This window comes from Triticum urartu, chromosome 3A (genome assembly GCF_056163025.1).
Source record: "Triticum urartu cultivar PI428250 chromosome 3A, HENAU_Tu73, whole genome shotgun sequence".
NCBI lineage: Eukaryota > Viridiplantae > Streptophyta > Magnoliopsida > Poales > Poaceae > Triticum > Triticum urartu.
This window is the reverse complement of record NC_141875.1, coordinates 329,124,035-329,137,675: the sequence shown is the minus strand read 5'-3', so window position 1 is coordinate 329,137,675 and position 13,641 is coordinate 329,124,035.

Here is a 13,641-nt window from a genome sequence, read left to right as displayed (position 1 = left end):
TGGATTAAGCCATGTAAAAGTTATATTACGGTAGCTACAATGAAAAAACAAAACATGAATTGGTTTGCAACAGTACTTAGAGTAGTGATTTGCTTTATTATACTAACTGATCTTACCGAACTTTCTGTTAAGTTTTGTGTGATTGAAGTTTTCAAGTTTTGGGAGAGATCACGATGGATGAACGAATAAGGAGTGGCGAGAGCCTAAGCTTGGGGTTTACTGAGGCACCCCAAGGAAATATTCAAGGACTCCCAAGAAACCAAGCTTTGGGATGCCCAGAAGGCATCCCCTCTTTCTTCTAACAATCATCGGTAATTTTACTTGGAGCTATATTTTTATTCATCACATGATATGCGTAAATCATGGAGCGTGTTTTGCATTTAGTTTTCACTTTTCTTTGATTCACCATGCTGGTATGAGATAGTCCTTGGTTGATTTATAGAATGCTTCATGTGCTTCACTTATATCATTTGAACTTTGGATTGCCTGTTTCTCTTCACATAGAAAACCGCCATTTGTAGAATGCTCTTTTGCTTCACTTATATTTGTTAGAGCATGGGCATATATTTTGTAGAAAGAATTAAACTCTCTTGCTTCACTTACATCTATTTAGAGAGATGACAGGAACTGGTCATTCATATGGTTAGTCATAAAATCCTACATAAAACTTGTAGATCACTGAATATGATATGTTTGATTCCTTGCAATAGTTTTGCGATATAAAGATGGTGATATTAGAGTCATGCTAGTGGGTAGTTGTGGATTGTATAAATACTTGTGTTGAAGTTTGTTATTCCCGTAGCATGCACGTATGGTGAACCGTTATGTGATGAAGTCGGAGCATGAGGTATTTATTAATTGTATTCCTTACGAGTGGCGGTCAGGGACGAGCGATGGTCTTTTCCTACCAATCTATCCCCCTAGGAGCATGCGCGTAGTACTTTGTTTCGATGACTAATAGATTTTTGCAATAAGTATGTGAGTTCTTTATGACTAATGTTGAGTCCATGGATTATACGCACTCTCACCCTTCCATCATTGCTAGCCTCTTCGGTACCGTGCATTGCCCTTTCTCACCTCGAGAGTTGGTGCAAACTTCGCTGGTGCATCCAAACCCCATGATACGATACACTCTATCACACATAAGCCTCCTTATATCTTCCTCAAAACAGCCACCATACCTACCTATTATGGCATTTCCATAGCCATTATGAGATATATTGCCATGCAACTTCCATCATCATCATCATATATATGACTTGATCATTTATTTTCATATTGCTTTGCATGATTGTAAGATAGCTAGCATGATGTTTTCATAACTTGTCCATTTTTTTGATGTCATTGCTACACTAGATCATTCCACATCCCAGTACACCACCGGAGGCATTCGTATAGAGTCATATATTTGTTCTAGTATCGATTTGTAATGTTGAGTTGTAAGTAAATAAAAGTGTGATGATCATAATTATTAGGACATTCTCCCATGTGAGGTTATCAAAATAAAAATGGCGAAAGAAGCCCCCCCCCAAAAAAAAGAGAGAGGCCAAAGAAGCCTAGAAAAAGAGAGAAAAAATGAGAGAAAAAGAGAGAAGGGACAATGTTACTATCCTTTTACTACACTTGTGCTTCAGAGTAGCACCATGTTATTCATATAGAGAGTCTCTTGAGTTATCACTTTCATATACTAGTGGGAATTTTCATTATAGAACTTCGCTTGTATATTCCAACGATGGCCTTCCTCAAGTGCCCTAGGTCTTCAGTAGCAAGCAAGTTGGATGCACACCCACTTAGTTTCAGTTTGAGCTTTCATACACTTATAGCTCTAGTGCATCTGTTGCATGGCAATCCCTACTCCTCGCATTGACATCAATTGATGGGCATCTCCATAGCCCGTTTTATTAGCCGTGTTGATGTGAGACTTTCTTCCTTTTTGTCTTCTCCACACAACCTCCACTATCATATTCTATTCCACCTATAGTGATATATCCATGGCTCACACTCATGTATTGCGTGAAAGTTGAAAAGGTTTGAGAACATCAAAAGTATGAAAAAATTTCTTGGCTTGTCATCGGGGTTGTGCATGATTTGAATGCTTTGCGTTGTGAAGATGGAGCATAGCCGGACCATATGATTTTGTAGGGATAACTTTCTTTGGCCATGTTATTTTGAAAAGACATGATTGCTTTATTAGTATGCTTGAAGTATTGTTGTCTTAATGTCAAATGATAGGCTATTGCATTGAATCACTCATGTCTTAATATTCATGCCATGATTAGATTACATGATCAAGGTTATGCTAGGTAGCATTCCTCATCAAAAATTATCTTTTTTATCATTTACCTACTCGAGGACGAGAAGGAATTAAGCTTCGGGATGTTGATACGTCTCCATCGTATCTATAATTTTTGATTGTTCCATGCCAATATTATACAACTTTCATATACTTTGGGCAACTTTTTATACTATTTTTGCGACTAACATATTGATCCAGTGCCCAGTGTCAGTTCCTGTTTGTTGCATGTTTTTTGTTTCGCAGAAAATCCATATCAAACAGAGTCCAAACGGGATAAAAACTGATGGAGGTTTTTTTGAATATATGTGAATTTTGGGAAGTGAAATCAACGTGAGACGATGCTCGAGGGTCCCACGAGGCAGGGGGCGCGCCCCTGACCCTCATGGACACCCCGTAAGGCGGTTATTGCCCTTCTTTCGCCGCAAGAAAGCTAATATCCGGATAAAAATTGTGTTCAAATTTCAATCCAATCAGAGTTACGGATCTCCGGGAATATAAGAAACGGTGAAAGGCCAGATCTGGGAGGTGAGGGAGTCCTGGATTAGGGGGTCTCCGGACAGCCGGACTATATCCTTTGGCCGGACTATTGGACTATGAAGATACAAGATTGAAGACTTCGTCCCGTGTCCGGATGGGACCCTCCTTGGCGTGGAAGGCAAGCTTGGCAATACGGATATGTAGATCTCCTCCCTTGTAACCGACACTGTGTAACCCTAGCCCCCTCCGGTGTCTATACAAACCGGAGGGTTTGGTCTGTAGGACAACATACAATCATACCATAGGCTAGCTTCTAGGGTTTTAGCCTCTACGATCTCGTGGTAGATCAACTCTTGTAATACTCCTATTATCAAGAATAATCAAGCAGGACGTAGGTTATTACCTCCATCAATAGGGCCCGAACTTGGGTAAACATCGTGTCCCCTGCCTTCTGTTACCATCCGCCTTAGACGCATAGTTCGATACCCCCTACCCGAGATCCACTGGTTTTGACACCGACATTAGTGCTTTCATTGAGAGTTCCATTGTGCCATCACCATAAGGCTCGATGGCCCCTTCGATCATCGGTAATGATGTGGTCCAGGGTGAGGTTTTCCTCCCCCGGACAGATCTTCGTATTCGGTGGCTTCACACTGCGGGCCAATTCGCTTGGCCATCTGGAGCAGATCGAGAGCTATGCCCCTGGCCATCAGCTGAAGCTCGGAAACCTAAACTACACTGCCAACATCCGCGGAGACTTGATCTTCGATGGATTCGAGCCCATGTCAGGTGCACCGCACAATCACGACGAGCATGACGTAACTCTGCCATCGGACAGTGTTCGGGAGATCGCATCTGCAACTACTCCAGCCTTCAATCTGGAGCAAATTGCGCCATCCGAGGATGGAGGGATAGACCCCGCCATGGAGGCCGCACTCTCAGTGGCGATGGGGCCGTATACTGACTTCACCCCTTACGAGAGCCGTGTCGCAGAACCACGGGATTCGTCTCCGGCCATGGACTCCGAGCCGCCTGCATCCGTGCCTATCGAATCCGATTGGGCACCGATCATGGAGTTCACCTCCGCGGATATCTTTTAGCACTCGCCTTTTGGCGATGTGCTAAATTCATTAAGGTCTCTCTCCTTGTCAGGAGAACCTTGGCCGAACTATGTCCGGCTAGAATGGGATGCGGACGACGAAGAAATTTGCTGCCCACCCACCACCCACTTAGTAGCCACTGTCGACGATTTAACCGACATGCTCGACTTCGACTCCAAAGACATCGACGGTATGGACGACGATGCAGGAGACGAACAGGAACCACCGCCCACAGGGCTCTGGACCGCCAGCTCATCATATGATATATACATGGTGGACACCCCCAAAGAAGGCAATGGCGACGAGACAGTGGAGGATGACCGCTCCAAGAAGCAACCCAAGCGCCAACGTCAACAACGCCGCTCTAAGTCCCGCCACAGCACAAGTAGTGATACCGGCACAAGAGACAATAACACTCCGGATAGTGCCGAAGACAACCACAGTCCCCTCTAGCCCTCTAGAGCAGGCATCAGATGGAAAATTGGAGGAGGACAATTACATGCCTCTCTCCGAAGACGAGGTGAGCCTCGGCGACGAAGAATTTATCATACCTAAGGATCCCGTCGAGCAGGAGCGCTTCAAGCACCGGCTTATGGCCACAGCAAATAGCCTGAAGAAAAAGCAACAACAACTTCAAGCTGATCAAGACTTGCTAGTAGATAGATGGACCGAAGTCCTTGCGGCCGAGGAATACGAACTCGAGCGCCCCTCCAAGAGTTACCCAAAGCGCAGGTTGCTACCTCACGTCGAGGAGGAAGCATTGAAACCCACATCACCAGTGTATGATGCGGCTGACCGGCCACCTCGTGGCCGAGCTAGAGAGGCATTTCAGCCTGATGTTCAGCCTGCACCCCGCCACCACTCAAACAAAAATACCAAGGCCCGGGGCAACACACGGGACCTGCGAGACGTATTGGACAGCAGGCCAAAACATGCAAGGTCAATATACGGGTCACGGGGGCGCGCGCCAATGCGGGACGATGACCGTCGCGTCGGGTACAGTATAGGTAAATCTGGTCGGGCCGAATACAGCAGGCAAGACTCATATGAACTGCATCATGATATAGCCCGGCACAGAGGCACCACACACCCCCTATGCTTCACTAATGAAGTTATGGATCACGAATTCCCGGAGGGTTTCAAACCTGTAAATATCGAATCGTATGATGGTACAACAGATCCCGCTATATGGATTGAGGATTTCCTCCTTCACATCCACATGGCTGGCGGCGATGATCTACATGCCATCAAGTACCTCCCACTAAAACTCAAAGGACCAGCTGGGCATTGGCTGAATAGCTTGCCAGCAGACTCCATCGGCAGTTGTGAGGATTTGGAAGACGCATTCCTTGACAACTTCCAGGGCACTTATGTGTGACCACCGGATGCTGATGACTTGAGCCATATAACTCAGCAGCCAGGGGAATCGGCCAGGCAATTCTGGACACGGTTCCTAACTAAAAAAAACAAATTGTTGACTGGCCGGATGCAGAGGCCTTAGTGGCATTCAAGCATAACATCCGTGACGAGTGGCTCGCCCGGCACCTCGGCCAGGAGAAGCCGAAGTGTATGGCAGCCCTCACAACACTCATGGCCTGCTTTTGCACGGGCGAGGATAGCTGGCTGGCTCGCAGCAACAACACATCAAGGAATCCGGGCACTTCGGATACCAAAGATGCCAACGGTAGACCACGTCATAACGGACAAAAGCGCCGAAACAACAATGATAACACTGATGACACGGCAGTCAATGCTGGATTTAGAGGCTCTAGATCCGGTCAGCGGAAAAGGCCATTCAAAAGAAGTACTTCGGGCCTGTCCAGCTTGGATCCCATACTCGATCGCTCGTGTCAAATCCACGGCACCCCCGATAAGCCAGCCAATCACACCAACAGAGAATGCTGGGTGTTCAAGCAGGCCGGCAAGTTAAATGCCGAAAACAAGGACAAGGGGCTACATAGTAATGACGAGGAAGAGCCCCGGCCGTCGAACACGGGAGGACAGAAGAGGTTCCCCCCGACAAGTCAAGACAGTGAACATGATATACGCAACCCACATTCCCAAGAGGGAACGGAAGCGTGCACTAAGGGACGTCTATGCGATGGAGCCCGTCGCCCTAAAGTTCAACCCATGGTCCGCTTGTCCGATCACCTTCGATCGCAGGGACCACCCCACTAGTATCTGTCATGGAGGATCCGCCTCATTGGTCTTAGACCCAATCATCGACGGATTTCACCTCACTCGAGTCCTTATGGACGGCAGCAGCAGCCTGAACCTGCTCTATCAGGATACAGTGCGCAAAATGGGTATAGATCCCTTGAGGATCAAATCCACCAAAACCACCTTTAAGGGTGTTATCCTGGGTGTAGAGGCCCATTACAAGGGCTCAATCACACTGGAAGTGGTCTTCAGATCTCCGGACAACTTCCGAAGCGAGGAGTTAATCTTCGATATCGTCCCGTTCCGTAGTGGCTATCACACACTACTTGGGAGAACCGCATTTGCAAAGTTTAATGTGGTACCAGATTATGCATACCTCAACCTCAAGATGCCAGGACCTAGGGGGGTCATAACAGTCAATGGAAACAAAGAACGCTCGCTCCGCACAGAAGAGCACACTGCGGCCCTCGCAGCAGAAGCACAAAGCAGCCTTTTAAGGCAAACCACTAATTCGGCGATACAGCCCCCGGACACCTTCAAGCGAGTCCTGAGTAAACTGGAACAAGATCGTCTGGCACGTTCAGAGCTCTCCTAGCAATCCGGCCCCCATCCCAGTCCCAGTCAAGCGACGAAATCCGTGCAGCGCGTACATAATTACGCACTGAAAATACCATGGGCATAGGCTGGGGCACGATCAGGGCACGTCCTGCAATGCGGCTTAACCGCACTAGGGGCTGCATACCTTTTTCATTTTTTCTCTTTCAGGACCTCACTCTCTGGAAGCCCTTTTCGGCAGCATGATTGCCGGACACATTACGGGAACAACCAAGGAGGCAAGAATCTAAGACGTACAAGGGAACCCCCAGGTGGTCTCTAATAACAATCGCTATACCCGCTTTTTACTACCCATACGCAGCTTGCCCTTGGATAGGACATGTCAGATAGTCCTATTTATTGCTTATTGCACTACTTGTACCAGTACGCTTCGACGTATTATTTAGATAACAATGCATAGCATTAGTCTATTATTGCATTATTTATCCTTTTTTCTTATATGTTCTTTTACGACAACTTGCACCCGTACATTCTGGTACGGTCAATACGCCAGGGGCTTTCGTTTACCCCATAATACGGTGTGAGAAGTCCGAACACTTTCGACAGTACGACACCCCGAACTTATAGCATTATATGCATCAGCTCCAAATCATGTCTTGGGTCAATAGTTGGGTTTGCCCGACTCCCATGCTTTGGTACCTTACGTTCCGCTATATCGGCTAAGTTAGCGCTGGGAGAACTACTGCGATTGTGTCCTGGTTCTTCCGGACGAACACCTCAGTAGAGAAAGCCGAAAACTGATTGTCATGATAAGGCGAGAGCTGGTCGCCATTCGAGAGGTCTCAAGTCCTTAAAGACTATTTCCGCTTTGGGCGAGGAGTCGGCCTTGCCCGACTTAGGCGTGTATAGCGCCCCAAATTCGGCCTTCCGAATACTAGGGGCTTCGCCAAAATTTAAAATTGTAGACTTCTATGGCTAAGTGAGAGTGATAAATCCTTATAGTCCGATTGCCTGGTTCGTTGTACTGAACACCTCCCTCGAAGAACCCAAAATTGGAATAAAGAGTGCTCAGGTTTATCCCGAACACCCCAGTACTAGGTACACGGGGGCAGAAGCCGGCGACTGGCCAACTCTCAGATTTTATAAACGGCCGCACAAAAGGTAATATTTTAAATTCAAAAAGCGTTGCATAGCGCAAATGAACTTGTTTCAAATAAGCAGGATCACATAAGCATGTTCATTCAAAAATTACATCTTTGGCACATTCATCCGCCACAAGGCGGGAACCCTTCAGGACACTGTCATAATACATTTCGGGGTTGCGATGCTCCTTGCCCTCCGGCAGCCCCTCCTTCACCAACTTCACGGTGTCCAGCTTCGCCCAGTGCACCTTCGCCCGGGCAAAAGCCCTGCGCGCACCCTCGATGTAGACGGACCGCTTTATGACTTCAAGCCGTGGGTAGGCATCCACAAGCCGCCTCACCAGACCGAAGTAGCTGCCGGGCAGGGGCTCGCCAGGCCACATCCAGACTATAAGACTCTTCATGGCCTGTTCGGCCGCCTTGTGAAGCTCGACCAATTGCTTCAGCTGGTCGCTCAAGGGCATTGGGTGTTCGGTCCCAGTATACTGAGACCAAAACAACTTTTTCGTCGAGCTCCCGTCCTCTGCTCGGTAAAACTCTGCGGCATCCAGTACACTGCGGGGAAGATCTACGAACACTCATGGAGAGCTCCGAACTCGGGTAAGTAAAAGGAAAGTTTCCTTCACATGCTTGCTTTGCATAATGAATGCCTTACCCACTGCTATCTTCACCGCATCAATCTCCTGGAGGGCCTTGTGGGCTTCAGCCTTGGCGCTCCGGGCGCTTTCGAGCGCCTTCGCAAGCTCGGACTCTCGCGTCTTAGAGTCAAGCTCCAAGGACTCATGTTTCTTGGCGAGAGCCTTGAGCTCTTGTTGCACCTCGCCTACTCAGGCTTCTTGCTTTTCCCGCTAAAGGCGCTCCTTGGCCGCTTTGTTTGTGGCCTTGGACAGCGCCTCCTCAGGGTCTCCACCTCGGTCGTGGAACTTGGCAAATTCATGATGATCCTATTACTTTACAATTGAACTTCTTTTTAAAGCATAGACAAGGTATTGCTTACCTTTGCTCTCCTCGAGCTGCCTCTTGGTAAGGCCGAGCTCGTTCTCGGACCGCTCCAGGTGCTGCTTCAGTGCAGAGACCTCCGCAATACGTGCGGCAGTGGACAGCAGTGAAGCCTGCACATACACATAGACATATTCTGATTAGACTCCTGAGAAATCATTTCATCCTCTATTCGGCCTTAATTCTCGAACGTTGAACAGAGCATCAGGCGCTACTATCTATGCGGTAATATTTTCTTATATTTTGATTGCTTACCTCAAAGCCTGTTAGGAGGCTGCCGCAAGCTGCGGTCAGTCCGTTTTTGGCGGACTGAACTTTCTCGATCACCGCACTCATGATAGTGCGGTGCTCTTCGTCGACGGAAGCACCGCGAAGCACTTCCAGCAAGTTGTCCGGTGCCTCTGGATGGACAGAGGACACCAGCACGGGCGGCTTCCCCCCTTAACGGGGGATCATCTGCCGGAGTCCGAAACCATCGAAGGTTCCGGCGCAGTGTTCAGCTGGGGGCCGAACTCGGAGCCCGTGGGAGTTTTGCTCCCTTTGCGCCCAGGGTCCGGGAGGTCGCCTTGAGGCGCCCCAAGGACCACCTCCCCATGGCTCGGTGCCTTTCGAGACAACACCTTGACGTTGTCCGTAGGGTGAGAGGTGGAGGCGGTCGGAAGAGAACCGATGTTCATATCCGACGAGTCCAATGAACCGCTCGACGAAGATACGTCAAGATGAGCTTGGGACGGACTGCATAATCATGTTCGGCATGAGGAGAAGCAGTGCAATAAAACATACCATGAATTACTATGGTATCCCGATACTTACGACTTTGCTAGGGGCTTGACCCTGGGTAGCCACTCGTCGCCGCTATAGGCAGCGGTCGTGGAGCAGTCCGGAGGTAGGGTCCTTCCCTTCTTGGATCCTTCGGGCTCCCCGATTGGGGCAGCCTTCCTTTCCTTGTCTCCCCCAGCTGGGAGGGGGGAGAACTTTTCTCTTCCTCCTCCTCGTTTTCATGGGAGGACTGCGCGTCGGTGTCATCGGACGAGGAGTCCGATACAACCTTGCGCCGGAGACCCTTTCGGGTCCCCATGACCTTATTATTGGTCTTCTTCTCCGGCACCTCGTAAGGTGCCAGTGAAAGGATCGAGAAGAGGTGTCTAGAGGGGGGGTGATTAGACACTAAGTACCAAAAGTTACAGTTTTTAATTTCTTTAGGTTGAAGTGGAGTTTTGGCACAAGTTTAACAAACACAATACATTTCAAGAAAGCATGCAAAGAGTATATGAGCAGCGGAAAGTAAAGCATGCAACTTGCAAGAATGTAAAGGGAAGGGTTTGGAGAATTCAAACGCAATTGGAGACACGGATTTTTTTGTCGTGGTTCCGATAGGTGGTGCTATCGTACATCCACGTTGATGGAGACTTCAACCCACGAAGGGTAACGGTTGCGCGAGTCCATGGAGGGCTCCACCCACGAAGGGTCCACGAAGAAGCAACCTTGTCTATCCCATCATGGCCATCGCCCACTGTAACACCCCAAATGTGAAACTTCCCTTTTTTGGGCAATATGTCCACTTGATCTTTTCCAATTCCTTTGGGTTTCTTTTTTTGTTTTTATTTGTTGTTTTACTTTTTGCTTTGTCTTGTCATTTATTGTCATATTTCACTTTGCCATTCATTGTCACATTATGGCCTCATCATGTGTTTGCATTGTGCTTGGTGTCTTTGTGCATATCCCCATCTTCATGTGCATCTTCATATGGTAGCATATTGCATTGTGACATGTTCCTATGTGAGTCATGGCATCATCTTCCCCCCTTCACTCATCACCACATCTCCTTCTCTTTCTTTCTTATGGCAAGTGCCATTTTTCACTTCCCCATTAATGTTCATCTTCTCCCTGTAAATCCTTCACCATGTCAGTAACCACCCTATTAAATTTCTGCCCAGTTTGGTTTGATTTGGTTGGGTTCAAAAATGGCTCAAGTTTGAATTTAATTCGAACATGAATTATTTTTCTACCTCAAAAATTTCCAAACCAATTCTTATAAAACGTGCATATTTCTAGGACTCCACACATATATTCTTATCTGTCAAATTCCATTCCTGCCCATCGTTTCTTTTCATCCAAGTGCTTTCTGTTCTGGGAAATGAGAAAGGAAAGAATATATATTTAGAGAGAGAGAGCCCAGCGCCTCAGCCCAGCCATGGTCTAGCACAGCCACTTACTCCCTCCGTTGCAGCCCATCCAGCCCACCAGCAGCAGCGCCCTGTTCTTGTTCTTCTCTCCTGTATGGCAGCGCATCCAGGGGCTCCACGTCGGAACCCCGACCGATTTGACGGCCGGAACAGGAGCCCCTACTGCTACATAACCTACCACGCGAGCCCCCATGCAGCCCTAGACTTCGCCCTTCCCTCCTCACGCCGCCAACCCTTTTCCCTCACCTATGTTTCCTCTTCTTCCTCAAGGAGCAGAGAAAGAGAGAGCACCGCCGAGAGCTTCGCCGTCGCTTGCGTGGTTGGAGGCCACCACGGATATCTCCGGGATGTGCATCTTCTTCCTCGACGTCGCCTAGGTCCGTTCAGATGTCTTCCCCACCCTTGATCGCCTCCACGCCGTCGTCCACGTCTTCGTCTCCTTCCTCTGCCTCCTCTACTTCATGAACACCGACGATCAGCGCAACCCCACGCCGGCTCCTCTGCTTTCCCGACGAGTCCGCCGACTTCAGCAGCACCCCCCATGGTGAGCCGCTGCTCCTTCCCATCTCCTTCCCCGTCATACTCAGTCGTCATCGTTGCCGTTTTCCACGCGCAGCCGCGGGACCTCATCGCCGGCGAGATTCCTGTTCATGTTTATGAAGCATCCGTAGCACCTTTAGGATCTCTATGTAGCGCAGCATCTTTCGGTGCCTTCATCTGCGAGTTTTGTCGCCGGAGTTCCTCCGACGAGTTTGCCCACCTTGTTCTTCTCTGCTCCTTGCGTGCGCTCGTGACCGCTTGCTTCCAGGCTCATGCCGCTGCTCCCTCGCTTCACAACACATCGGTCCGCCCCCACGCTGCCGCTGCTGCACCCCCGCGCGCACCCTGCCGGCTTGCTGCTCATTCACCACGCCATGCTCGCCTCTACATCGCTATGCGCCGCAGCCGAGACGAGCTCCAGCTCGATGCTCGAGCTCCAGCACGATGCTCAAGCTCCAGCCTTTTTCCTCCACACCCCGCATATCTACGCATGCACGCGCGCACCACACATGTTTCCGCATGCCCGCCACTACCCTGCTACAGCTAGCGCCGCCGTGCTTGCTCGTTGCCGTCTCCGGCAATCACCGTGCGTCCATGGTGATTCTATGGCGCTGCCTTTACCTTCTGTTAAAGTAGGGTCATTCCCTTCAGTTTAGCACAAATCCGAGAGCAGCCTGGCTGGTTAGCCACTCGCGCTGAAATCCAGCAGGTCTGGGTTAGAGACCCCAACTCTCCCCTTTTTCCCCCCTGTTTTCTTTTTTTTCTTTTTTTTCTCCTTTTTCCTGCACACACACACACACTTAGCCATTTCGGGCCAGATCCGTCTGGGGCCTTGCATAGTGCATTGCATTCGGCCTGCAACGTTTTTTTTAATTCTGTGTTTTTAGTCTTATATCTAGTGCATGCATATTTCAGAAATGCCATTAAAATTGCATTGCTCATATCTAAATATCCATGCATCCAAATGAAACATGTCATATATGAAAAATGCTTAGAATTTTGTGTAGATTAATAATATGCCACTTTCACGCATGTTTGAAATGTTTAAATTACTGTTTGTTTAAATTTGTTCAAATGCCATGTTAAAATGCTTTATTCCATAACTTAATAACCGTAGCTCGGGTTTTAATAAACTTTATATGTAAATGGGGTAGAAAAATGCCTAGTTTAACATGGTGACATTGCTTTGCATGTTTAACAACTATAAAATATGGTTTAGGGCAGAACAGTACCAAAACCTAAAATATGCACATGAGAAGTTTCCGGACTTGTTGTTTGTTGTTCCGGCCTCATTTAAACTTGCCTAGATAGGTAGTTTTCATTTGCTTCACCCCTTGCCATGTTAATCAACATTTAATATTGTTGGGTACACAAACGCGATCGAACTAAATAACTTGTCGTGGTGTTTCGTCAATATGCAACAGAGTTGCATATTGAGCTCCACTTAATTTGTAGAATTGTTTGTTGCATATTGCCATGCCTATTTAAACCGGACATGCATCATACTTGGTTGTGCATCATGCCATGTTTATGTGGTGGTTGTTTACTATGTTGTTTGCTTCTTTCTGGTGTTGCTTCTTCCGGTTGGTTCCGATAACGTTGCGTTTGTGAGGATTCGTTCGACTACGTCCGTTTATCTTCTTCATGGACTTGTTCTTCTTCCTTGCGGGATCTCAGGCAAGATGACCATACCCTCGAAATCACTTCTATCTTTGCTTTCTTAGTTGCTCGCTCTTTTGCTATGCCTATGCTGCGATACCTACCACTTGCTTATCATGCCTCCCATATTGTTAAACCAAGCCTCTAACCACCTTGTCCTAGCAAACCGTTGTTTGGCTATGTTACGGCTTGCTCAGCCCCACTTATAGCGTTGTTAGTTGCAGGTGAAGATTGGAGTTTGTTCCTTGTTGGAATATGGATATTTTGTTGGGATATCACAATATCTCTTATTTAATTAATGCATCTATATACTTGGTAAAGGGTGGAAGGCTCGGCCTTATGCCTGGTGTTTTGTTCCACTCTTGCCGCCCTAGTTTCCATCATACCGGTGTTATGTTCCTTGATTTTGCGTTCCTTACGCGGTTGGGTTATAATGGGAACCCCTTGATAGTTCGCCTTCAATAAAACTCCTCCAGCAATGCCCAACATTGGTTTTACCATTTGCCACCTAGCCTTTTCTTTCTCTT